Here is a 27,635-nt window from a genome sequence, read left to right as displayed (position 1 = left end):
CACAACCTTCTGAACCAGACACACAGCAGGGAAGTACAAGTCATTGACACCTCGACCAGGATAATCCAGTGAGCTCCCTGTTTTCTGCTATTACATTAAACTCAGGACAGCTCCAACAGCCCAAAGACTACCCAGATTCAGTCCTAACGAGAAACAAGCTTGAAGGACCCAACAGTCATACCTACTTTGAGGAAGGTAAAATGATGTGGGTTTTAGGATAATTTGAAAAGGGAAAAAAAAATCCTGAAATTTAGAGATTCTAAGGAAAGAGTCACCCTTAAATAATTTGTCCAAGTTACAGGGAATCCTGGGAAAAATTAGCCTAGTTCAAGGGAACTCTTAATCAAGAATCAGGCAAGTTGTATAGACTATCCCACAAGCACAACCAAAGATATTGATCTTTGTCTTGATATAGCTACAGCTTCTCAGAAATACTGTTAGTTAATATTTCATTTCCCTCCAGCCTGGTATCTTTCTTCTAGTTATCCTTTAGCTATCCTTTGTTATTGATTTATTCCTTGATTGTGCTGTGCTTAAAGTATGTGGTCTGTAGATTACAAGTTCTTGACATTTATTGAGACTTGTTTTATAGTCCAGTACATGGACAGTTTTTGTAAATGTTGCATGACATGCAGGATTCTATATATTTAATGAAATAAAACTCCTTAATGATCTGTGAAGCTATGAGAAGACATAGAAGAATCATAAATGTCTATTGCTCAGTGAAGGAAGCCTGTCTGAAAAGGCTGCACATTGTATGACTCCAACTATATGACATTCTGCAAAAGGCAAATCTATGGGGACAGTGAAAAGATAAGTGGTTACCAGCAGCTTGGGGTAGGGAGAGGGAGGACTGAATAGGTTGAGCACAGGGACTTTGGGGGCAATGAAACTCCTCTGTAATTGTTAATACATATTACGTACTTGTCAGAACCCACAAAATGTACAACAGAAAGACTGAATCCTAATTTAACTGTGGACTTCAGTCAATAGTAATATAACAACATTGGTTCATCAAGTATAACAACTATACCACACCGATTAAGATGTTAATAATAGAGGAAACTGAGGCAGGTATATGGGACTTCTTATTCACTTTTTTTGCAAACCTAAAACTACTCTAAAAAATAAAGTCTAATAAATTAAAAAATAAACACAATCGGCTGAAGCATCTTTTGGTGTCAGAAATAAAAAAGTGTTCAAAAACAAAATGTGGGTATGTCAAAAGGACAGAGGAGCCAATCTAAAAGAGCTTCCAAATCTAGCCGAGGCTAGATCAACTTATGTAACAAAATAAATGATGGTAGTATGGGCTTATAATCCAAAGAATAAAGTAAATATTCAAAAGTCCATACTGACATATATAAATAAGTAAGTAAGAGGACACCTGAGTGGCTCAGTCAGTTAAGCATCTGCTTTCAGCTCAGGTCATAATCCCAGGGTCCTGGGATCTAGTCCTTCATCAGTCTCCTTGCTCAGCAGGAACCTGCTTCTCCCTCTGCCTGCCACCCTCCATGCTTGTGCACGCACTCTCTGGCTCTCTCTCTCTGACAAATAAATAAAATCTATATAAAAATATAAGTAAGTAAATAAAGAAGGGACGACTCTTCCTTATGGAAGAATTCCAATTAAGAAATATTTAAGGAATCAGGGGCATAGGAAATCACCATTAGAATACTACAGTGGTAATTGCTACCTGTCAGATCTTCTGTTGAGTGCTCATATTAGTAGGTGAAAGTGAAGAGAAACAGGATATTTGTAGAGTCTCAAAATATTGCCCACAAACTATTTATTAATAACAATGGAGAAGACAGTAGCTATACAGTAGAGAAATCTGACAGACACCACCTTCACTCAGGGATCAAAATTAATATCACTAGTAATCAAATATATTGACTCATGTACCCACCAATATGGTGCACTGAGAAGGGTATGTAACACCTGTAGGACCCTTCCCAAAATTCATAATCACAATCTGATCATGAGGAAACATGGGGAAATCCCTAACTGAGGACATTCTATAAAATATCTGATCAGACTCCTCAAAACTATTAAAGTCACAGAAGACCCAGAAAAGCTGAGGAACCATCCCACATTGAAGAAGACTAAAGGCAAAAAGTCATGGCTGGTTCCTGGGCCGAGAAGGAAACACAGTGGGAAAATTGATGAAATCTGCATAAAGTCTGCAATTTAGTTATTGGTATTAGACCAAAGTCAGTTTCTTAGTTCTGATAATTGCATCATGGTTATGTAAGATGGGAGCATTAGTGGAAGTTGGACAAAAGGTTTATGAAAAAGGTCTGTGCTGCTTTTGTAATTCTTCTGTAAATCTAATCCCAGAACAGAGAGTTAGGGGCACCTGTCTGGCTTGGTCAACGGAGCCTGTGACTCTTGATCTGGGGTTGTGAATTTGAGCCCCACATTGAGTGTAGAGATTACTTGAAAATAAAATATTTGTTAAAAAAAAAAAAAAAGACAAAACTTAACAAAACAGAAAGTTAAAAATAATGGTTGGTGTTGTTCTGTGCTAACGTTTGTTACCAGTATCTAATCCATTCCCAGAACTTGGAAGACTACTAACTAAAAGCTTTGTCTTTCCTCAAAGGTAGAGTCCTATAAAACATGACAGTCATGCTCATTGATGAGAAATCTGAAGAAGTTCTATATGTTATTATTTTTAAAGATTTATTTACTTATTTAGAGAGGGGTGATGTGGGGGGACAGGGAGAGAGAGAGTCTTAAGCAGACTCCCTGCTGAGCTCAGAGTAGCCAGAGGTGGGTCTGGATCTCAAGACCCGGAGTTTACCACCAGAGTAGAAACCAAGAGGGGGAGGCTTAACTCACTGTGCCATCCAGGAGCCCCTGAAGAATTTCTGTATTTTAAATGTTAAAACCTAATGGCTCTAATCCTTTGCATGTCATCTTCAATCTAGCCCATGGGTTTGCCATGAGGACTAAACAGGTCATTACATGTAAAGCACCTACAAAGTGGCCCACAGTAGGCACTAAATCAAAGACAGCTGTTGCAATGGTTGCTATTCTATAAACCACGAAGAGACTATTGCTCGGTTTTAGAGCTTCAGGTGGCATAGATTAGTCTTTGTACTTTTCTGTACTTTTCAGATTTGCTTTAACACTTTTATGATAAAAACAATGGGCTTCTAGAAAAGATTCATACCAGCTGTTTGTAATTTTTGTTAAAAAAAATTACACCTATAGTCATATAACTTTCCTCCTACCTCCTCATTGCCCTCAAGAGAAGCCTGAGTCCTTAACACAAAGAAGGTCTGCTAGAACCTGCCCCTTCTTTCCTCTTCAGCCTCAGTTCTCATTCACAACCCCACAATCCAGCCATAATTCATGTCTTTGAGCTGCTGAAAATGCTGCTTTCTGTCTCTGCCAATGCTTTCTATTCGGTCTCTTTCTTGGACACTTTTCTTCACCTTACTCTACAGGCTAACCCCTTCTCATCTTTCAGAAGTCTCTTGTTGGGGTGCTCATTCACTGACTTCATTCATACCACAGAATTTTGTCGAGCTTCTACTTTCTGCCAGGACTCTGGGGTAGAACATGAACAGACCAGGGCCCTCTAAAATCAAGGACCTAGTGGAAATCAGACAACATGCTCACTTTGTGTAGTTTGAGTAGACTTTAACACAGGGTTGATTTAAGAAGGTGTAGGCAGGGTGTAGAGAAACCACAAGGGATGGTCACAGTGGACACCATTGGGGCTGAAGGGGCAAAGGGAAGAAGTAGCTAGTGGAGCCTGGAGAGATTGCTTGGAGAGGCCTCCTGACAGGCTTGTGACTTTCAGTCAAGGCCAACAGCCATCCTGATGTGACCTCCTCGTCCAGAGAGGAATAAATTCCCCAACTCAGCCCCCCTCGGTCCAATCTCCTGCTGGCGTTCCCCGTTAGCAAAGCCCAACCTGTTAACACAGGCAAACACGACTGACAGAGACCCAGTCTGCTGGGTCGGTGTATAGGATGGAGAAGGCAGAGCATGTGACTGAAGGAGTGAATGGAAGACCTTCAGCACAGACCTTGCTCTCACACAGTCTCTATTCTGGTGGAGGAAGACGAACAGTACAATAATAGCCAAAATTCAGGGAACCCTGACAATGTGCCAGGCACCTTCTAAGCTCTTCAGCAGCTGTACCTGACTTGGTCCTCACCATAACTAATGACCTCCAATTGACAGATGAGGAAACTGAAGCACAGAAAGGCACTGGAGGCATCAAATCTCTATCTTCTTGGTCAGTCGCATTTTCTCCTTTTCTGATGGAGGTCAACTTAGGAGCTAGGGCAATCAATCATCACAGTTTCCCAGAACTGTCCGTTTTCCCAGGATTTGGCATATTCAGTGCTAAAACCAGAACAGTCCCAGACAACTGAGATAGGAGATGGCGGCGGCTTTTTAAAAGCATTTGTGAAATCCAGGTTCACCTCCAGGAGCCTACCCACTTCCTTCAGGTACGTGACAATCAGACATTCTTGATAGATGGACAGATGAATCCCTATAAAATTCAAGAACAAGGGCACCTGGGTGGCTCAGTGGGGTAAGCCTCTGCCTTCAGCTCAGGTCATGATCCCAGGTCCTGGGATCAAGCCCCACATGGGGCTCTCTGCTTAGCAGGGAGCCTGCTTCCCTCTCTCTCTCTGCCTGCCTCTCTGCCTTGTGATCTCTGTCTGCCAAATAAATAAATAAATAAAATCTTTAAAAAATAAAATAAAATTCAAGAACAGAAAGAGAGCCGCTTGGATAGCAAGGTCAGTCACGCTTTGATTTCAGTTCAGGTTGTGATCTCGAGGCTATGAGTCGGAGTCTGGCATTGGGCTCAGCATTCAGCAGGGAGCCTGCTAAAGACTTTCTCTCTCCCCCTGCCCTTCCCCCCTGCTTGCTCTCTCTCTCTCTTTTTCTCTCTCTCAAATAAATAAATACATCTATAAGCAAAAACAATAGAAAAGAAACATACCTAAGAGACCTAATTTGAAAAAAGACCAAGTCACATCTAAACTCTAAATAAACCATGGCAATGTTTTGGGAAACTACAAATTAATATTTGGGGAAGATGGAAAATGAGGGAAAAATGAGTATTATGAATAAAAGATAGAGTTTTTTGTTGTTTTTTTTAAGTAGTAAGATAAAGCACTAAGACTAATGGTCCCAGATATACACTGAAATACAGTTGCCAACGTGGGTATAAAAAAATATCAAAAGAGCTGGATCCAAAAGGAAAACACATTATAGAAAAAGAAAAGAAAGAAATAGGAGAGGGGAAAACAATATTGAGCATATTCTGTTAAACAAAATTAATATGCAATTATAAGTATTTGAGTATTCATACTATGTAAATGCCTTTTGCAAATGAGATTATAGCTTTGCTTGCAAACAGTAAGCATGCTAAATAAATGTAAGGTGCTATTATTTAAACAACAACCACAACAGCTAGTGGATGGTATTGGCAGCAATCCGTACAGAAGCCTCAAGCCTCCAGGAAGATACTGTCTATAAGCAAATGGGCACCGCTCACAACACCTCCACAGCTAGACAGAGGTTAGCAAATGAGAAATAAAGCTTTCTCTCTAAAGTCTCCTATGGATTGAAGTTGATTGGTTGGTTGGACAATAGCATGGGGAGTTTCAGGGTACATGTTCAGGGGACAGAGTCCTTGGGCTTATGATTGCTGGACAAAATTTCTTTGCGGGACCAGGGGCAAACTCAAACAGAGCCTTAGCCCAAGTAGATGGCCCTCCAGCTGTGGCACTTGTAACTGTGAACACATCTGTGCTCCCGCTGTCCACTCGAGTGCCCTCCTCCCCCTTCACGTGAGCCCAGAGCCGAGGAAGCACAGGGACCACAGGGGAAAAACTGAAGTCACTGTGTGTTTAGATCAGTTCTGCAGGACACAGCAAAATCCGAAACGGATTGTGACCTGCTGATAATCTTTCACAGCGAACTAAGTGATCATTGATTAAAAATAGCTTTGAACATGTATCGCACATCTATTTCAGGCCTCGTTTTATTTGGAATGCAGAGAGAGCTGGAAGCCAGAGCTCCATGAGCAGCAGCTGGAAATCTACTCAGACATTCTAGCCAATTCACGTCAAGCCCAGTTGGCAAAATTAATGCCATTCTGCGGTCTCAGTGAAGGAGAGATTGTTAATTATGCCCCACTGCCCAGTGGTTTCTATTATGGACACATCTGGACTGAAAGGCTCATTTGAAATCCCCAATTTCACTGCTTCCCAGAGTCTAAACCAAGTTTAAAAATTGATTTGTGAGGATGAGAGTGGAGTGCACACAAACTGCCTTGCCCACAGACTCCAGGTGAGCTCTAATGAAAGTCTGTCCCGGTTTCAAAGGCTCTTTTATGCCTTTGGTGCTCATATTTTCATCGGTGTTTCCTGCCAGTTCCTAAAATGCAGTATTTGGACAGGTTTCTCGGTAAATAATAAATAAAACACACACTCCCATCTCTGTACCTCAGGGCTAAGGAGCCTCGCCTCCATGTAACCTCCACCACGGCAGGCTGACATTCTCATCTCTTGGATAGGAAGGCAGCCTGGGACCTCGTCTGTTTTGAACAAAAAGCTTTCTAAGGAACATTACTGCCCTGCATCAAGAGACAGCCGTTTGTTTGGAGGAAAACTTCCTTCCAGATGATTGCTGGCTCCTGTTTTTGCTGCAGGCATGGTAGAGGGGTGCAGGCACTGTTGGAGGTGCCGTAATTGAGAAGAGAATTAAAACAGATCCTCCGTGAAACCCAAGGTGCCATTCAAATCCTACAGGGCTTGAAGTTCTGCAAACCGGCCACTTGCTGTTGTGCTTAGATCTCAGATCGCACAGGTCCCTATGCTCGGTTCCAACTTCCTGGAGACCACCAGTGTTCACAGAGCAGAGAGCAGCACTGGCCCAGGTAGCAGCCCCAAGGTGGAGGTTCACCTTGCTGAGTCGGGTGTCCCTATGTGAGGTGAGATCAGAGGCTCCAGGAAGCTGTGTTCCCTTCCCCCACCCTCCCTCGAATGGCCTGATGACTACAGTTCATTTGAATTTGTTCCTTTACATCAAACCTTTCAAGGCTTCATCCTTAATAAATAGTAAATGCTCTTAGGAAGGGGTGGTCATGCCTTGTCCATCACTTATACCAAATGGTGGCTGAGCTTCCAGACTTCTCTTCACAGCAGGGATTCTGATGGAGGAAGAAAATTTCAACCAGGGAAGGTAAAGCAGGACTGTCCCCTAAAGGAAAGCAGCAAGACTAAGCACATTGAAAATAGGCTTCTCTGGAGACTCTATTGATATGTTTGCCTGGAACTAACCTTGCTCAGGCTGTCCTAATTCACATAAATAACTTGGTCGATGGATCAGCTTGATAGAAATCAGTCTTTGATAAGACTGAGGAAAATCTGTCAGCAGAGGGACTGAAAATTATAGAAAATAATATATAAGCTTAATTTTAAAAGAGTTTCTGAGCTATGGGGCTGCCTAACAATGGGCCAGGGAAGATAGAGACAGAGCTGCTCCATCCCTGGGAAGCATTTTTTTTTTTAAAGATTTTATTAATTTATTTATTTGAGAAGGAGAGAGACGGGGAGAGAGCGCATGAGTGTGGGGGCAAGACAGAGGGAGAGGCCGACTCCCCACTGTGCAGAGAGCCCAATGCAGGGCTGGATCCCAGGACCCTGAGATCATGACCCGAGTCGACGTCATATGCTTAACTGAATGAGCCATCCAGGTGCCCCTCTGGGAAGTATTTAAATGACGTCTGCATTCATTCCTGACAATGGCGCCACAGAGGACAGTTTGCCCTAGACAGGTGTTAGAACTAGATCAAGCTGGAGGTCTATTCCAATCTAAGGGTCCAGTGGTTTATTTAATCAGCTCAGGGATACGCGTGATTCTGACCAAAGGAGCCAAAGTCAGTGTGACATCACAACAGCCAAAGCAGAAATGCAGGTGCACAAGACTCAAGGAATAGGAGATCAGATCACAGCTCCTCTGTCCCTCTTTGAACTGCCTCAGGATAGAAGAGGGGACTGCAAACTTATCTGACCTAGACACAGAGATCCTTCAGAGGCAAGGTCACCGTGCAGGACTCCTGGCTCTGCCTCCCTGAGCTGCCCACAATGTACAGGACAGAAGGTGGTAACTATAGGGTCAGCCCCCTACATTCCTCTCCCATGAAAACTATCTTAAGACTGTGAATGTTTCTTCCAGCTGGAGCTAGAGAAGCAAGTCAAAGAAGGGAATGACAGGTAGGAGTCAAATTTGGAAACTAGGTGGTATCCAGATTTGTTCAACACAAGGGTAGATCCCGGATTCAGAAACATAAGGGAAGAACAAGTGCTTTGGAAGCAAACAGATTTGCCTTCAGACTCCACATATACTATGAGATTCTCGGCAATTTCCTTATATTTTCTGAGCCTCAGTTTACTTTATAGAGAAAATGGGGCTAACGATGCTGCCTTTAAGGAATTGTATGAGAATTAAGTTAGAGTTTGGGGAAAAAAGAAGAAACTGGGCTCAAAGTGGGCATTCTGTAAAGGTTAATTATCCTGCTTCCTACTCTCTTTACACAGCAATTCCCCCCACTGGCTGCAGAATCCAATCTCCTAGGACATGTTTTCGACCATTCCCATGCCTGAGCTTCCCTTGCCTCAGAGATTCTGATGTAACTCATCTAGCATAAGATGTAGTCATCAATATTTTCAAATATTTAAAAAATCTAGGGCACCTGGGTTGTTCAGTTGGTTAAGCATCTGACTTTGGCTTAGGTCATGATCCCAGGGTCCTGGGATTGAGCCCCACATTGGGCTCCCTGCTCAGCGGGAAGCCTGTTTCTCCCTCTCCCTCTGCCTGCTCCCTTGCTTGTGCTCTCTTGCTCTGTCAAATAAATAAAACAAATCTTTAAAAAAAAAAAAAGTCTTCCCAGGAGACTCTAATAATTTCCCAAGATTGGACTACTGCCCAAGGATATCAGAATAAGTATCATCCTTGGTTTTGAAATTTTCTATTAAGGTTTAGACAAATATTTTACATCCCTAAGTCTTAATTTATTGGTTATTTTAATAAGGGGAGTAATATTCTGACTTTATAGAATTGCTCCTAAAAGAAGTAATTGACAATTAATAGATGCTCAATAAATATTCATTTTTCCCCCTCTCTTTTCTTGTTATTAATCAGGAAACACATGTGTTAAAATATTAATAAATCAATAGGGACAACAGACATGACATAATACCAATCAGAGAGTTTTGAAATTAAGGAATTCCTAACTCCCTTAGGCAAGAGTATCTTACCTATCTCCTGCTACATAAAGTTAAATCCCAGGATAGGGATGGCAAACACGGTGTCCTTTTACCCCATTCCTCCCTTTCATGCTCATGGTGGACATCACTAATCTATTATAACACTCTTTCCTATCAAGCCCCAAAGAGGTGTCAAAGTGCTTTACCTTACAGCTCTCTAAAGCCTATGCTAATAATTAATCAGAGCTGGCATTCGTATTGAAACAGATTTGCCCTCCTTAGTTTAGGTCATTGGTTTCCTCAAGCCTGCAAATGAAGACTATTTCAGAGATGGTTAAGTAGGTTCCCTGGTAAGTGGAGAGTGTATTACCAGAAATGAAGGCAGACCCCAAGAGTGGCCAGCTTTATGCAATCTGATCTACACTGAGCTAAAAACCTATGCTTTTCGGTGAGTTTAGGGAATGCGGTTGGATTGGGGGCTGGGGGGGGGGGGGGGAGGCAGTGAGTAAACACCAAGCTAGAAAGAAAGAGCTGGTACCTGCGTGGTGTTTGGTGCACTCAAGATGTGCTTACATCCTACAATTTCCAGGAAGGGCTATCAGATGGTTTTCCAAACGCCAGATTGTTTCTTGGACTTGAAAATGTGAAACTAACAATTGCACTATTTCTCCCCTAAGGTGATAGGCAAAGGCTCTGATGAGGAAAAACTCATGAAGCTCCAGTCAGCGGGGGGCAAGGCAGGGGGTGGGGGCGAGCCCGACATTGGTGTCAGCAGGCTTATCACAGCCGAGACCTCACAGATGCCAAGGACTGGTGTGAATGGCTGGGGGCCTCCTCTGCTGTGCCCACCCAAGGACAGCCAACACTTCAACAAATGGAGGCTTCCGCTGATATTCCTTATTACTGATTAACCCCTTTGTGGGTGGTAAGCATGTTGGCTTGTCATAGAGCAGCATCAGCCCCTGCTGGGTGACCCTGTGAAGACTCAGAGCTGACACCACAGCAGGCACAAGTTATAATTCTGATAGACTGGTAGAAAGCCTTTTTTTTTTCAGGACCTTAAGTAAAACTGTAACTTGCTTCACTCAATCTTTCCCTTATAGTTTAAAAGACCAAGTGCTCCCCTTTTTGCAAATTCAAGGGCTAGAAGCTGAGAAATTAAGAACTCCTGCCCATGCAATAGAAGGTGGGTTTTGTTCATTTTCATTTTTTACCTCCAAAAAGCGCTCCTGTCACTTCTACTCCCAGCATGGAAAAGTCAGCAGAGTGACTAATGTCACAGGGCGGTGACAGCCTTTAGGAAGCCATGCAGAAGCATGGACGGGGTGTCCCAGACCAAGGATTCGGGGCAGGGAGAGGAGAGACACCAGGCAAGAAAGGTGTGGGATGTGGAGCTGCCAAGTAGAAGAGACAGCAGGTGTGGTTGGGAGATGGAGCAAATAGGTAAATATACTGAGGATCGTCCGAGCCAAAATGCTCATTGTCAGAGAAGATATTTATAAACATTGAAACAGGAAATTTAGGAAGAACTCTGAGGTGTTGGGTTGGAATTGAGGTATCAGTGTGAACTTATGTTTTTATTATTGTGTGGATGTGTATAAATATATACAGGTACACAGATATAGAAATAGTCACAGATATATATGTGTGTGTATATGTATATACATCGATTTACACACACTTACATATGTACAGTATATGCATCCTATCTCTGTCCACTGAGTGAGCCTAAGAGCAATGGCACCCCAGTACCAATTAATAAATTGAGTGCCTAGATCTTGGTTTCTAAATATCCTTTATAAACAGAAACTAGACATCCTTGAGAAAATGGCTGATTCCAGGGCTGCAACAGAGAACATGTAAGTTGACCCTGAGTTATCATCTTAGATCAGGAAATGAGGAAAGGCTCAATGAACATGGGGATGTGCCAAAAGGACACAGGAGCCAGTGTGATAGGTTTGCATCTGGGACCCTTCAACAAGAACAGTAGGAATGGATTACAATCCACTGAATAAAATTGGAATCCATGCGTGCATATTCATATACATGCTGAATGGATGGTTGAGGGAAAAGAAAAGCTTCCTAACAGAATACCAACTCATAAAAATGGAAGAAGTGATAGAAACAGACACTTGCCATGCAGCAACCTTGATAAAGTTGGTCGATTCGGTCAATGGAGGGTAAGGGCAGTAGTTTGAAGTTTAACCAGGAATTGAATATTGACTGATCTTGGAATATGTCCCCATAAAACATTAATCAATTCCAAAGGCCAAAATATTCAATTTAAGGTGGAGAGATTGAACAGACAACAACATAATCAAGTGACCAAGGTTAGTGGTGAGTAGAGGTGACAATATCTGTCTCCTGGTGTGAGGCACTGGGGAGAACATGCCTCATTCCTGCAAAATTACTGCCCAGGATGCATGACCTCGGCATATATATCCTATGACCAAGTAATTGCATTCCTAGGTATTTTCCCAAGAGAAATGAAAGTGTAGGTCCACAGAAATACTTGTATAAGAATATTGGGAGGAGTTTTCATCACAAGAGCAAAAAAATCACAAAGATCCCAGGTATCAATTAATAGGAAAATAAACTGTGCTGTATTACAATGTAATACTACTGAATAGCAAGAAATACAATAATAACATAGACGAATCTCTATGCTGAAGGAAGTGTTACATAAAAGATATACTGTATCTTTCCATTCATAGAAGTTTTTAAACAGGTAAGGATGGGAGAGGGGATCAGAACAGTAGTTTCCTACAGGGGATTGATAGACAGGTGGGGAAAGGGCCCCAGGGAAGAGACAGGAGGGAACTCGCAGGTATGGTCAAGTTCTCTCTGACTACAAGTTCGAGGTAAGCAAATGGAAGGATTAGTTACAGCTCATCAAATGGTACACTTAAGATTTGTACATTTTTTTGTGTATCAATTTTACCTCAAAGGGAAAGAAAAAGAACTATAAATGAATATTAAACTATAGCTATTGATATGTATACAGAAGTATTTAGGGGTAAGTGTATTTATTGACTGATGTCAGTGACTTACCTTGAAATGCAACCCCAGAATGAGATGGATCAGTGGAGGGGTAGAGAGAGAAACAGCTGAATGACAGAGCAAGAGTAGTAAAATGTTATCCAGTCTAGGTGGTGGCTGTGTGAGTGTTCCCTGTAAATTTCTTTGATCTTTCCTGTTTGTTTTAAAATTCCCACAGGTAAGTGCTGAAAATATACTTTAAAAAAAAAAAAAAGGTTGCTGTGGACTAAAATAGGAGGAATGGAGTCCCAGTGGTGAAACAGCATGATGTTAAGAGTTGGGTCAGCTGAAAAGCCGGGGCATATCACACCAAAGTAGGTCTCTCTTGTGTGTGTGCTTAAAGAAACAAGATATAGGAAAATCTATGGGTCAGTTCTTCCCATCATCCCTAATGTCACAATCATGCAGTATGTCCTATCTGTTTGATCACTAACTGAAAGAAGACTCTAGAACACCAAATCAACCTGATCATTTTAATTGTCTTCTTCTGAAAGTATTACCAGTTAACCAAAGTGCATGAAAACAGCTTATTTGATACAACGGAATATCCTTTCATTTTTGTGCTCTGTCAGTAGTTATCTCCCAGGAATGTTCATCAGAATGGGATGTCTTACTTTTTGTTGTTAAAGTATTATCCTGGGGGCACCTGAGTGGCTCAGTGGGTTGAGCCTCTGCCTTCGGCTCAGGTCATGGTCTCGGGGTTCTGGGATCGAGCCCCGCATCGGGCTCTCTGCTCAGTGTCCCCACTGAGCTTCCCCCTCTCTCTACCTGCCTTTCTGCCTACTTGTAATCTCTCTCTCTGTCAAATAAACAAATAAAATCTTCAAAAAATTAAGTATTATCCTGGCAATGCATAGTATATTACACTAAGTATTCTGCTACATGTTTTGTGCCTCATATCCCTGGACAGTGTTCCATGTCAATACATATAAAACACATCTTCTGTAAAATGGGAACAGGATAGTTGTGAAGGCTAATTTAGTAAATAACTTACAAATAACCTAGAACAATGTCTGATACATGGTAATTGTTTAGTTAATATTAACTATTTTATTCCATTGGACAGGTGTTCCATAATTTGTATAATTTATTGATGTGCTGGTAGGTTGCTGCCCTTTTTTCCTTATTTAGTACAAATAATATGGAATTGAAAAATCATATACATGTATCTTGATACATATAAATATTACTTGGATAAATTCCTAGAAATGGAACTACTAGATCCCAGGAAATGTACCCTGTGCCAGTCATATATTTATTTCTCTCAACAAAGCCCATCCTCCCATACTTTGCTTTGTGACCCTGGGGTGGGAATTTATAAACTGCCTTTCCCAAGCTGCCTTGCCAGCTGACTTCTTTTTTGGTTTCATCCGGGAAGATACTGCCTAATCAACCTCCAAAATGGTTGCTTCAGTTTGAATTCCCACCAACAGTGTATGAAAGGGCCTCTTTCTCGTTTTATGGAGTGTTTTGTTGTTTTCTTTAATACAACCTTAGGGCTCCCATCCAGACCTTCTGAGTACGAATCTGGAGGGGTGGGGCCTGGACATCTGTGTTTTTCTAGGAGCATCACAGGTGATCAGCACGGCCAGAGAAGAACACTGTTCTAGAGCTTTGATTCCCAAAGTGTGCTCCCTAGATCACACCTGGGAGCTTGTTAGAAATGCAGGATCTCAGAAACTGCATTTTAACAAGCTCCCCAAGGAACTCACATGCACATTAAAGTTTGAGAAGAACTGCTCTATAAAGGATGCTCTCAGATGAGCAGCAACACAGCCAGTTTTGTGGGTTCTAAAGCTTGCATCATTTGGGAAACCTTTTTTTTTTTTTAAACCAAAAGAGAATACAAAATTACAAATAAAAATTGAGTACAAATTGAATATTTATTTACAATGAAGAAATAAATCATAATAAAATACTAATTTCCAGGAGTTGAAAAAGTCACAAACATCACAGAATCCAGGGGGGAAATGATAAAATATGTTTACAAGTGAACTGATAACACACATCTTTATTATTTTTCTAAATTTTTGGCCATTTCATTACATGATAAGCAATGGTTCCTGTCATCTTTCTACCTATAGAGAGAGGGAAAACATAATTCAATCTGCAAGAAATAGTTTTTTATTATTGATCATTTAGGGAAGTTTTCCTCAGCTTCCAACTTGTTCAATGTCACATCAGATTTTCAGAGTTTTGTCAAATCTGGGATAAGCTCTATCCAGTTTCCTTCAGCTGTGAACTAGAAGACTCACGGCATTTCAGGTTTCTTGTGCAATGGTTAATTTTAAATACCCTTTTCATCAATGATACTCATCAACCTTTTTGTAGTCCGTGTCCTTAAGTGGAACGTTACATTTTCCTTCTGCTTTGCCATCGCTTGTCCTGGAATGTCCCAATTCACACAAATTTCCTTCTTCAGTTATCATTTTATCTGTATTTTCTTTGCTATCATGCTATTTCTTGTCTTCATGGTTTTTTAAAGTTTATTTACTTGTTTTAGTGATCTCTACACCCAATGTGGAGCTCAAACCCATGACCCCAAGATCAAGAGTACATGCTCCTCTAACTGAGCCAGCCAGATGTCCCTTGTCTTTGTGATTTTGGCCATCAGAATTTTTAGCTTCTGTTGTGATCAAGTAAAAAACATTTTGAAGTTTCTGCTAGTGTTCTTCATTTCAGTTTAGAGTTTCTTCCCTTCATACTTGAATTTGAGTATAATCAACCATTCTGAAAATTGATACAAAATTAATCTGAAATTAAGACATCTACAAGAGTATGTCAAATACATTTTTAAATTGTGTCTACAATATATTGAGCTACATAATAGAAAAACCAAATTACTCTTCTCCTACATCAATTGCCTTACTGATGAATATAGGAGCTCTGTCACCAGAACCTTTGTTTCCTTGAAGCTTTTTAATGCAGTGTATCAATATTACATGCCTTGTCATCTAAAACCAGCAGAATTCATCTAGACAAGATGAGTCATCTATGCTAAGAATTATTTTGAGATGCATAAAACCTGCAACCTCACAGACTTACTATTTCTAGTACTATTAAAGGTTTTCGCTCCTACAAATGCAGACATTCTGGTAAATTCTACTTTGAGCCCTTTTCATAAAAAAAGAGAGAGAGAAAAAAAAAAAACAACAACAGTGTGTTTATAATGGTATATGCTGCATTACTGAGTATTTTCTTGATGGAAGAACACTTCCTTTCTTTCTTTTTCTTTCCTTTTTTAGGCATCCTGTAGAATCAAATCCTCCATTTACCTTTACATGTTTGATGATTGCAAGACACAGACCACCTTCTGGCTCTGCACATTCCAAGCATTGTCTCCCTCCCCTTCTCCCCCTGCTTCCAGGGCCAGGTATTGTAGGAGCATTTCATTCCATGACACCATGTGTGGCTTTGTATCTTCATGCCACAGTAGGTGGTAGAAATATTCGTGGAAGCCATACTTACATGAGAAAGGCAAACAACAGGGGAACTACCATAAAGACCTATCATTAAACTCAAAATCAACATATCCCCAACTCAGCTTCCCTTTATCTGGATCCAAAAAATGCCTGCCATCTCTTCAAGGTCCCCCAACATCTAGGGAATTGTAATGAAGTTGGGAAGGGGTAGAAAGAGGCCGCTGCCTTAGCCGATTTCAGCCAAAATATCTTTCTTTTGAAACTTTACAAAAATTTATGGCCATGTAATAGACTTTGAGAGGGCCCCTCCTGGGGCTTTTGAAAGGAATTATGCAAGAAAAGATTCCTGAAACTTAAGCGTCATTAAGGTCATGGTCCATCTGTCCCTGCAGAGGACCACATAGGATCAAAATGACAAAGCAGAGAAATGTCTTCAAAGATCCCTAGTAGAGGCTCCTTGTTACAAATACTGGGAAACTGAGGCCCTCAGAGGTTGTGTCACTTCCTCAGGACCACACTTACTGCCCTATTTGCCACACACCGGCACAGGATCTCAAGAGATACCTTCCAATAACCATCTCATGTAAACATCTGGAACCAGACTCCTCAGGGCTGGGTAGCCAAAAGCCTTCCCTGCCTTATTTCATCCAGTTAGTAACAGAGTCAGGACCAGAAACTTGACCCCACATCCAGTATTCTTTCTCTGGAGTGCTTCTAACTTTGTGATTGTTCCCCTGAAGATCTCCAGACTCTGATTCCCCTGAAAAGCTTTAGTCTTTGGGAGCTAAATTGATGCCCAGTGTGTACTAAAGGAAATAAATCATTAGAAGAGGTGTCACTCCAGATTTCATTTAGGCAAAGCAGCAAATAAATACCCCCCACTCTGTGATCAGTCTCACAGCCTCTCACAAGGTACTTGCCAACAGAGATATTTTGCTGACCCATTGAAGCTCACGTGACAAAGGAAAAAAAAAAAAAAAACCCTTCCATACAGTCATAGTCACAATGTATATATTAACGAGACGTGGTTTAGTACCAAATAGGCATTCTCTGCCCCAAAGACAGAAGGATTACTGAATGCTGATACTGACGCTAATGTTCGTCTATTACAAGTGTTTCACGCTGTGGCTCTATTCTGATTTGTGCCTTGAGATAAAGATTTAATATCCCTCATTTAAATTACAGTATCTATTGGATTTTTATGGGCTGCAGTATGCTCCTATACTAACATTTCAACACAGTCATTTCCACCCAAAGATTTATTTGATCTGACAAGTCACACACGTCACACAATTAAAACAACTGAAACATCAGCTCTGTGGGCTACATTCTATTGTCTTTATGCATACAACAATTATTTTTTTTTAAAGATTTTATTTATTTATTCGACAGAGAGGGATCACAAGTAGGCAGAGAGGCAGGCAGACAGAGAGAGAGGAGGAAGCAGGCTCCCTGCTGAGCACAGAGCCCAATGCGGGACTCGATCCCAGGACCCTGAGATCATGACCTGAGCCAAAGGCAGCGGTTTAACCCACTGAGCCACCCAGGCGCCCACAACAATTATTTCTTGAATGCCCCCTCTGTGACAGAAGCTGTCACAAGTGGGAAATAGGAGAGGCATGTGACATTGAAGGGGGATAGAAAGATGGATACAAATATATGTCCCCATGGAATTCCTAGACAAGTAGGAGAAATAGACACCTGGCAGCCCAAAATTTACAATGCAGCATGGTAGAGTCTGAGACCACAGAGGAAGAGAATATATTTTTGATCAGGGGAGAGGGAAATATGAGACAACTTTGAGAGCTGACATTTGAGGGAGTTCTCAAAAGACAACATTGACCAGAGAGCACAGAGGCAGGATATTAGACGTAGGAGGTCCAACAATGTGCAAAGTTTTGGAGATGTAAAGAAGAAGGTTTAGGAGACAACTAGCATTTGATCTGGGCTACACCCAGAGTGCCTGGGAGCCCCGAGGGAATTCCTAGAGAAAAGCTGAAATTCAAAGAGTATCAGAGCATCCTGTGTACCCTGCTAAGGAGAGAGGACTTGCTTCTGTAGAAAATAGTAAGATTTAGGCAGTGTTGTGACATCATCAGGTCTGTGTTTAAGAAAATCAAGTATAGGAGGGATGCAGTTACAATGCTGGGTGGCAAATGTCCAGGCAAGAAATAAGAGCCTGAGCTATGAAAATGCCACCACTTTAACTGGCAAAGGATCTCAAGAGGTACCTTATGATCACTACATTTGAAGGGGCACGTGTACCCGAATGTTTATAGCAGCGATGTCCACGATAGCCAAGGTATGGAAAGAACCTAGATGTCCATCAGCAGATGAATGGATCAAGAAGATGTGGTATATATAAACTAAGGAATACTATGCAGCCATCAAAAGAAATGAAATCTTGCCATTTGCAACAACGTGGATGGAACTAGAGGGTATTATGCTGAGCAAAATAAGTCAATCAGAGAAAGACAATTATCATATGATCTGAGGAATTTGAGAGGAAAGGCAGGGGGTTGTGGAGGGTAGGGAAGGAAAAAGTGAAACAAGATGGGATTGGGAGGGAGACAAACCCTAAGAGACTCAATCTCAGAAACTGAGGGTTGCCGGGGGAAGCGGGGGGCAGGGAGAGGGTGTTTGGGTTATGAAACTGGGGAGGGTATGTGCTATGGTGAGTGCTGTGAAGTGTGTAAGCCTGCTGATTCACAGACCTGTACCCCTGGGGCTAATCATACATTATATATTAATAAAAAGGGAGGGGGTTAAAAAAAAAAAAAGAGGTATCTTCCGATAACCTTCTCATGTAAACATCCGTAACTAGAAGCATCAGGGTTGGGTAACCAGCCTCAAGCCCTGCCCGCCTTCTTTCATGCAGCAAGCTATTATTTACAACATAAAGTTCTCAGACCACTTCTGTAAGAACACAGGTGTCTGGAGGACCCAGATCTGATCTCTTCCTCCTCCCCCAGCCTAATGATCTCATGTGCCATCCACTTCGGTTTTACTTTTTCCCCCATCAAGGAGGCTGGATCTAAGTGGGCCAGTAAGTCTGATTCATAGACACAACAATGATGTAAGAGGCTTGGGACCTCAGTCTCAAATCTCCTCCCTTTTAGGCCAAATAGGAAAATAGAGAAATGCACTGACCCAGTTGGAAAGAAAGTATCAGCTTATTATTAAGCCGCCAAGCACCCAATAACACCCCAAATGCAGAGTTCACTGGTAAAAGGTAACTGAGGAAAAAAAGGCTATAGTTTAGGACAAATGGGGCCTCTCTGCTCCCATCCCAAATGCGTACATGGGGGCCCGAGCTCTCAGCAGGCCCATGATGAATGAGCCCTCAGAGCTGACAGCAAGTTCACTCCCTCAGCCATCAGAAGGGCTGAGGTCTGCAGAAGGCAGCGGAAAAAGGGAGAGTTTCCTACGGCTTCCCCTGCTCCCGGGGGGGGGCGGGGGGGGGGCTGGTGGTGAAGAGAGCCCTTAGCTCTTGCGTCTAGTCAGTGAAAGCCTAAGGAGAAGCCAGAGGTGTTGCCTTAGTCACAACCATCCTTGTCCCTCAGTGGCCAAGGAGGTCCCAGAAAGAGGATGCAGCAAGGCAGAAACAACCCCCTGCACAGTGAGAGGGGCAGAAATATTTGGTGAGAGGCAGTTTGCCAAATAAAACACAAAATGCAGAATGCCTGGGCAGCTCAGGTGGTTAAGTGTCTGCCTTTGGCTCAGGTCATGATCTCCGGTCCTGGGATCAAGCCCCGCATCAGGCTCAGCAGGGAACCTGCTTCTCCCTCTCCCTCTGCAGCTTCCCTTGCTTATACTCTCTCTCTCTCTCATACACTGTTCCTCCCAAATAAATAAAATAAAATAAAATTTTTAAGTGATTTTAAAAAATAAAATAAAATACAGAATGCCCAGTTAAATTTGTATTTAGGACAAACAACAAATAGCCTTGCAGCATAAGAACATCCCAAGTAGGGACCCTGGGCGGCTCAATTGGTTAAGCCTCTGCCTTTGGCTCAGGTCAGGATCCCAGGATCGTGATGGGATCCCACATCAGGCTCCCTGCTCAGCGGGAAGCGTGATTCTCCCTCTGCCTGCAGCTCCCCCTTGCATGTGCGCACACTCTCTCCCTCTCTCTCTCATTCTCACTCTGACAAATAAATAAATAAATAAATAAATAAATAAAATCTTAATTGAAAAAAAAAAAAAGAACGTCCCAAATATATTGTATGGGACATGCACTAAGAAATGTGTTGTCCGTGTGGAACTGGACACTCTACACTTCCATCTGATAAGTCTCATCCCCAGTGGAAGAGTCTTCCTTGGTGGCGGAGATACTCACATCCCCACCTCTGCTTGTGAAGCCCAGGGCTCTGGCCATGGAGAACTTTCCCATCACGCAGTCCATCAGCTGACATTTGCTCGTGATGAGAGCGAGGAGGCCCAGAGAACTGCGAGAACCGGCCCCCAGTCCCGCTGCTCATGGAGGGCAGACCAGGCAGCAAGATACACCCACAGATCCCGCCACCGGGTTCTTTCTCTTTGGTCACCGCAAGTCCCCTTTGTCCCTTGGCTCACCATCTCCTGGATTAGCTGAATATTCCCTCAGGGCAAACAGAATTATTTTGTCCTACTTTCTCACAATGCCTATTGCGATGCTTTACGAGCCCCACAGGGTCCTTGATACCGTGGAGTGGCGGGCCATGTCACTAAGTTACCTGGACAGCTGCCACCTCTCCCCATCGGCCACCTCCCTTGAGGTGCAGCTGCCCCGAGGGCTGCTGGGAAGCTGGCCCAGCCTCCAGCCAGGTGTGAAAATGGTCTGAGCCCTCTGGACAGGCCATGAAGTACCACCCTCCCGGTAACCGATGGCCTTGCAGTGGGGACATCCTCTCTGCGGGGGTTAGCCTTCAAGGAAAACGCAGCTACCTTTCAGGAAAGGCAGTCTTACTTGCATCAGGAGCTTCATCCTCCTCCCCAGCAAACCTCTGGCCAGAGCTGCCAGCAAAGAACCAGCTGGACTTTGAGGATTTCTTTCTCTCCTTTCCCTTACCTCCCTCTTGTGGACAAGCAGGCACGCAGTTAGCACAAAGGCGGTGAAGGAGAGGAGACCACCACCAGCGGCACAGCCAGGCTGAGGTCTCTGCCACACCCAGCCTTGTGCAGCAGCGGGATGCTGACAATTTGATCTTCCCCGAGGCGACCTTCCCCGCCCACCACCACTTCTCACAAATCACACCACACTGTCCTCTCCTTGTTCCCAGCACGGGTGTGGGGGGGGTCCCATGCTCTCATGACTGAGCCAGCCAGATGCCCCAAACACAGGCTTAACCAGGATGCCCACATGCTTTGTGAGGCTAGTAATAGCATTTATTTAGTGCTTAGTAAGTACAAGCTTCTTTTTGCTAATCTTCACAGCAAGCCACTGAGGCTCTGAGGCTTGTGCCCATTTTACAGATGAGGAAACTGAGGTTGGGAACCATTAAACAACACACAGAAGCTTTTCCTCTAAGTGGCAGAACTGGGATTCAGACTCAGAAAATTCTGATACGAGACTCTAGAAAGTCCTCCCCAAAAGAGGACTTTATGCAGTAATGGAAATGTTCTGTGTCATCCAGAATGGGAGGCAGTAGCCACACGCAGCTCCGGAGTGTTTGAAATGGAACTACAGCAACTAAATTTCAAATGTTATTTAATTTTATTTATTTCTAATGTCAATAGACACGGATGACTCGTGGCTCTTCTGTTGACCAGCACGGCTTAGACTACAAACCCCTCTGTTATTCTAACTACTCACTTTCCTCTTCCCTACACGCATACGTCCATGCCTACCCTGAGTGGGTTAGGGAGATATTCGGTTCACATCATTCCCTCGGCCCTCTCTTCACAAAGTAGACTCCAACTAGAAAATTGATAATGGACGTGTGTATGTCCTTGTTGACACTATAAGGCAAGGAAAAGCAAATTGATGACATAAAAGACAGGAGCTCTTACCTTCCCTCTCCTAGTGACCAGTCACGTAATTTCTCTGGGCCTCCGGTTCTGCCTCTTTACAAGGACAGAGCTGTACTCCAGGATCCCAAAGCTCACTTCCAGTTTTCACCTTCTGCAGGTGGAAAGGGCTTCCAGAAGCCCTCTCTGGCTCTCAGGGTGGTACATTTAAACCAGGCACCCCAGGTGATGAGTCTGGCACCAACAGTGATTACCTAGAGGAACAGTCAGCGAGCATGCTTGATTGTGCACATCTAACACTCCATAATATATGGGGTTCTTTTTTTAGAACCCTAATCAGAGACTCCATTTACATAATTAACATCTTTAGGAATAATTGCAAATGACACATCTGTTCACTATCACCTCCTTGGCAAACTATGTGTTATAAACACAGTTTCTTGAACTCTGTAAACAGTTGGTGCCTGTCCTTTGCTTTTCGTGTGCGTCACTTTCCATCTTGGTGAGAACCCTGCGTGACCTAAGCCTGCGTGGTTCCACCCCTTCTGCCCATGGTACTCAAACCAGAGCAGGACCTGCTTGCAATGACTAGCTGTCCTGACTGGCTACAGAGCATGAGCTCTTGACGTTGGCTCCCCAGACCAAGTCTTCAGAGGAATCACGAAATGTGATGAAATTCTACATGTCTATGGTTGTGCATGTCCATTCTGGGGACAGGGTTCATGGCTTTCAGTAGAGTTTCAGTGGCTTAGAGAAATGGGCCATAGACTGCAAGTGCCCATAGTGAGCCTGGACCCTCTCTGTTCCCAGAAAGCATGGTTCCTTTTTGGAAGTAAGGCCAGCTTTATGTGGGGCCTCACATGGGATATGATATAATATAATGGAATCAAGAAGGCTACCCAGGCTTCTCAAACTTTAATGCGCATATGTATTAGTTGGGGATCTTGTTAAAATGCAGAATCTGATTCAGTAGTTTGGGGATGGGCCCAAGATTCTCCTGGTGGCCCAGCACACACACTAGGAGTAACAAGGCACTAGACCAAAACCATGTCGGCATCCTCTCCCCTCTCCTGCATCTTCGTGCCGTGTAACTACTTATGACGATACTTAATTTCCTGAGATATATATAGCCCTGGGTACACTTTATTCCTGACTAGGACTTTCTCCCCAACTAATTTATCGGTTGCCTTGCTCTAGTGAACTAAGCTGAACAACTTGGAATCCACAAGGGCCCCCTTTATCCTTTTCCTTTCCAGACTAAGTCAGGCACAGCCCTGGTCAGCTCATTAGTTTTATTTCCCCTCAGCCCCACACTGGCCCAATTTAGCCCTTCAGAATGAGGTTGGTTCCCACAAATGGCATTCCTAGCTCAAACAGAACTCGGACAAAGTAAGTTGTTCCATCTACGTACCCTAAATGTGAGTTTCCTTTGACTCATCCCAATAAATGTTTTGTTTCCCCAACACTCGCTAAAAAAGCATGGGACCCTGATGCTTATTTTGAACTAAGACGGTATTCATCTGAAGGGAGAAGGCTCTGGGTGGTCTATATGAAACAGGTTGCCCAGGGAAAAAGTGAGGACCCCTTCACTAATCTTATTCAAGGTGAACAATAGCAGAGATGCCATAGAAAGGATGGAGTGATGTAGTACACTGAAAAATATGGCCACAATATTGTGCGACAACTCTCCTCATGGGGTACAGTCTGCTTCTCTGCCTTGAGCTTGGGCTGCATCTTGTTTTCATCAATCAAATGTGGCAGAAGAGTTCCAGAGCCCAGCCCTCAAGAAGCACTGGCGCTTCCTCCCTCTGAAATGCTGAACACCATGTAAGCAACCCAGTCTAGCCCACTAGGAGGGGAGCTGCATGGAGAAAAATGACCATCTTCCAGAACATGGGTGAGGCCACTTTGGTTCCCCAGTTCAGTACAGCCACTTATGTGAGCCCTGGGGGAAAACAGCAGAGAAACCACACAGCCAACCGAGAACGGTGGGAAAAAATACATCACTGTCCTCCATCAGAAAGGCTGAATACCCAACTTTTGTAGCAACATGGACGGGACTGGAAGAGATTATGCTGAGTGAAATAAGTCAAGCAGAGAGAGTCAATTATCATATGGTTTCACTTATTTGTGGAGCATAACAAATATCATGGAGGACAAGGGGTATTAGAGAGGAGAAGGGAGTTGGGGTAAATTGGAAGGGGAGGTGAACCATGAGAGACTATGGACTCTGAAAAACAATCTGAGGGGTTTGAAGTGGCGGGGGGGTGGGAGGTTGGGGTACCAGGTGGTGGGTATTATAGAGGGCACAGACAGCATGGAGCACTGGGTGTGGTAAAAAAAAATAATGAATACTGTTTTTCTGAAAATAAATAAATTAATTAAAAAATATATATCACTGTCGTTGTAAGTCACTACATTCTTTTCATAGGTAGCTTTTATTAGATTAAAAAACTTCATTTCTATTTTGAATTAGCAGGATCTTTTTCATAGCGAATAGCAGTTGAGGGTGATCAAATCGAAGTGACTACGTTTTGAGATGGTTAGTTATATTTATACAACAGTAGATAACCGAAACGGGTGGGATGCTCACATAGACCATCTGAAGACTCTTCAAATGTGATTCTGTGTTTTAAGTAATGTTGGGCAGGGGGAGGAAGGAGTGGGCAGTAGATTAAGCTCCAGTCAAGCTTGTTCTTCTGTGTCTCTACAACTCTGTTCTCCATTCACAAGTGTGGTTTCTGCACAGGCTTTTGTTGCCAACCTACCCTGTGAGAGAAACAATGAATGTCTTTCCCCACCAAAAGGCGGCTTCCGATCTTTAGTGATGCTAATAGAACAGGGTGTCCTGCTTGAACTGCCCCAAGGATTTAGATAGGCTCCAAGAAACAAGAAGGTCCCATCTCCCCACCAAGGTCCCATCTCCCCACCGCCACAAAGTGCTATTCCTGCGGGCTTTGAGATTTAGAGTGCAGCCGTGGGGTGCCTCGGAGAAGAGCTGGGAAAGCGAGGTGACAATGGCAAGGATGGGTTAGTGTTCCCCCACACCTTGACTGCAAATCCATTGCAAAGGACTAATTTTAAATCTCATTAAAAAAAAAAAAAAAAAAAGGAATGGTGCCAGAAGCTGAAGGAAGAACTTGAGGAAATCTAGGCACACACACTCTGCCTCAGAGCCCAGGAGACAGAGCTGGGGACAGGATGTCTCCCTTCCTCACCCTGCCCCAGCTCCCGTGGGCAGACCCCAGCAGCTTTGGCTTCCTTGGAGGAGAAAACTATGGATGGACGTACCGCGGTCCCATCAGCCAACCCACACAAGGATAAGGGCCCCGGACAAAGGAGTCAATGCACAAAATGAGCAGCCAAGAGAGGCCAACTCTTTGGGGAACCTCCTGGAGACAAAGAGGAGAGCCTCTGGGGAGAAGGCGAGGGGGTCTAGGGTGAGCACATGAGGCTCCGTCTATAGCATCCGTGAATGTGTCCACACATAGACTCCCAGGCTGGTTACACAGCCAAATTAAAATCTTCTTCAGTTTCTCTTCCTGATTGTCAGAGATTCCCAGACCTGCACCAGATACTCCGATCTCATCCAGGTGCTTCGTACATCCTCCCTTTCTGAAGAGCTGCTCTCCTACAGGTGTTTTAGGTTATGTACACACTGAAGCTAATATCCTCAGCTGGGTTGATATTTCAACAAAGTTTTAAAATAAAGTTAGGGAATGAAAGTTTGGAGCTCAGAGGGGTAACTTAGGACTTCTTATCCAGCTACTTGCCTATTGTTATTTATGGAATATGGAGAGATATCATATACAGACAGAGAGAATATAGATATATAGATACATGGTATCTATATATGGTAATCCACGCACTATTTTACCTCAAGTAGGATACAGGTTGCATTATATTCTTATTTCAAGAGGAGAAATCATGTATATAATGGACCAGGTTACAGAGAATAAACCAATTGGCCCGATTCAACTAGTTTTTGTTACGTCTTGCTATATTGATTTCCTACAGCTTATTCCTTTTTAGTCATTAGGAGAATGCCATACAAACTGTTTTTTTTTTGTTGTTGTTGTTGTTTTAAGATTATTTATTTATTTATTTATTTGTCAGAGAGAGCGCGCGTGCGCGTGCACAAGCAGGGAGGGATGGCAGGCAGAGGGAGAAGACTCCCCAGGAGGAGGAAGGAGCCCAATGTAGAACTCAATCTCCAGACCCTGGGATCATGACCTGAGCCGAAGGCAGACGCTTCACCGACTGAGTCACCCCTGGTGTCCCCATACATACTGTTTTTCAGTGCCCAGTTTAACAATTTGGTAATAGCTAATTGTTACCCCACAATTCTACTCTGTGGTTGTATCTTAGGCTATATACCCTAAAGAGAAAATCTCATACTTGGGTCTGAGGACACCTCAACAGGAATATGCATCATAGCATTGTCTGTGGTAGGGAAGAGTATGTTTATCAATAGGGGAGAATGAAATAAATTTGGAAAGCAATACAATGCCACAGTTAAAATACTTGAACTAGACCTACCAATATCAGGATGGATAAATTGCAATATGATGTCAAATATAAAAAATTCAAAATGATACTTATAGGAAAACCACAAGAGTTAATATTAAAAGCTCATCTCCAAAGAGAACTACATATTCTTTCTGTATGTATTCTACATAGCAAAATTTTAATGAACAAGAAAGATAAAATCTGGTGTTGTGATAACAGTTCTCTCTGGAAAGAAAAAGAAGAACACAGTGGAGTAGAAATACAGAGATCTGGCTACACAGCTAGATTTTATTTCTAAAGAAGAAGGAGAGAGATGTGAAGAAGGAAAAAGAGAAGGTAGGGAACCAAAATCAATATGGCAAAATGGCAAATCTCCATAGTTAGTACCTGAATATCAGTTACATTCTTTTTCAGTTTCCTTGTCTATTTAAACTCTTTCCTTTTTTAGGGGCACCTGGGTGGCTCGGTTGTTAAGCGTCTGCCTTCAGCTCAGGTCATGATCCCTGGGTCCTGGGATCGAGCCCCACATCAGGCTCCCTGCTAAGCAGGAAGTCTGCTTCTCCCTCTCCCACTCCCCCGCCTGTGTTCCCTCTCTCACTGTGTCTCTGTCAAATAAACAAGCAAAATCTTGAAACTCTTTCCTTTTCTTAAATTTAAAGATAACGGACAAATTACCAGCAAAGGGTCTTCATTCCCTCTGCTTTGATACTAGAGGAACTTCCCGGGTTTGCTAATGCTCCAGGTACAAGAAAACGCATCCCTGGTTTACACGCCACTTCTCACCTCTTCTCATTCTCATACCATTTTTCCTTACTCTTTTTACATGCTTTGCTTTTGGTTGCTCCCCAATGACATTAGCCCCAGGAGACAGGATAAGAGGGAGAGAGGTTGGAAACACAAAAGCCAAGCCCTTGTAAGACACGAAGAAACACTTACTCGAGACAGCCCACGGTGGAATGCTCAGACACAAGTCATTTAGCCAGCCGACAGGAGGAACAATTACTGCTGGCTTAAAAGATTGGTTGATTTCTCCGGCGTCTATTTGCCTGCAGTTCTGGCTCCCTGACAAATCAAGTCAGATCAATTTGTACCCTAAAGAGTAAATGGGAGGATGTGATTATTTTCCGGTTCAATAGAAAAGCATTTCATTTCAAAGGGCTGCTGCATAGTATTTCTTTTGACATTCACTAGGAACAGGTCAAGTCCCTAGAGAGTAAATACGGGTTCTCAGGAGGACAGCCCTGTGGTGCTGCTCACCTAAGCTTTGGGAACAGAGGCAGGATGTGAAGGTGAACAGAATGCATTCTCCTCTGAGAGAAAAGGCTCTGCGTACCCTACTGCCTACTCGGTCCAGGCGGTTGTAACAAAATACTATAGACGATGTGGCTTATCAACAACAGAAATGTACTGCTCACAGCTCTGGAGACTGGAAGTCTGAGGTCAGGGTGCCAACATGGCGATGTTC

General features: G+C 43.1%; 1 long non-coding RNA gene across 1 annotated transcript; it reads right to left on the bottom strand.

Moving 5' to 3' along the window:
- Window positions 1-14,935: 14,935 nt before the first annotated feature.
- LOC132022284 (uncharacterized) lies at window positions 14,936-27,191 on the bottom strand. The gene is made up of 3 exons (XR_009405573.1): window positions 27,107-27,191; window positions 21,704-21,915; window positions 14,936-15,020 (listed from the first exon to the last, which is right to left on the bottom strand). It is a non-coding gene; the product is annotated as an uncharacterized LOC132022284 (long non-coding RNA).
- Between the last annotated feature and the right edge of the window lie 444 nt (window positions 27,192-27,635).

This window comes from Mustela nigripes, chromosome 7, assembly GCF_022355385.1.
Source record: "Mustela nigripes isolate SB6536 chromosome 7, MUSNIG.SB6536, whole genome shotgun sequence".
Taxonomy (NCBI): domain Eukaryota; kingdom Metazoa; phylum Chordata; class Mammalia; order Carnivora; family Mustelidae; genus Mustela; species Mustela nigripes.
This window is presented reverse-complemented; position numbering and strand designations above follow the sequence as displayed.